We start from the raw sequence: 819 nt of genomic DNA, 5'->3' as shown, positions 1-819 counted from the left end.
CAGGCGCCGCCGCCCCGCCCGCATTGGCGGCGGCCCTCAGCCCCGCCCCGCCCGCCTTGGCGGCGGCCCTCAGCGGCGCCCCGCCCGCATTGGCGGCGGCCCTCAGCCCCGCCCCGCAGCTCCGCCCCGAGCCCGGGCGGCGGGGCCCGGCCCGCCTTGGGGCTGTGCTTGTTGGCCTGGGATAGCAGGGGAATCTCTTGGAAACGCCTTTGTGTGAAAAATGCATATTTTATGATTGGCTTTTCGCAAATGTTACAATGGATATTATATTTGCTGGGGCTGCGCAGGATGTCGTACCCACTAGGAGTGTGTGCTTGTACGTGCCTGGGCTTTTATTCCTTCTGTTTTGTAAATTAATAGGATTTTGAGATGGTAGCTTGAAATTTTATTCTATACTGCGTGTTCATGAGGTTCCTCAGGACGGCGCCTGTGAAGGTTGGCCACCAAAGTGCCAATCCCTTTTCTAGGCTGTCAAAGCCTTGCTACCTGATTTAGACATAAAAAGCCTGCCTGGTGCCAAATGAGAGTACATGCATGAGATCTTGTATATGTAGTAAAGGGCAGGTGCTCGGTATGTTTCATGCTGCTTGTCCTCAATTCTTTGGCTATAATGTTAACCAAAAGAAAAAAATAAAAAAGGAATTTAAAGTATGAAAGTATGCTGGGAATTTTTGTGTCCACCGTCTCTGCTCTCTTCTTCCTCCTCCTCTCTGGCAGGAGTTGCTGCTCCAGCTACTGCTGCGGTCAGTCACTGCAGGGATGTTCTCTCCCTCTCCTGATTCTGGATGTACATTAGCCCTCCTGCCCCTGCTGACTGCA

Source organism: Lonchura striata, chromosome 1, assembly GCF_046129695.1.
Source record: "Lonchura striata isolate bLonStr1 chromosome 1, bLonStr1.mat, whole genome shotgun sequence".
In the NCBI taxonomy this organism is placed as follows: domain Eukaryota; kingdom Metazoa; phylum Chordata; class Aves; order Passeriformes; family Estrildidae; genus Lonchura; species Lonchura striata.
Note: the sequence above shows the minus strand (reverse complement) of the source record.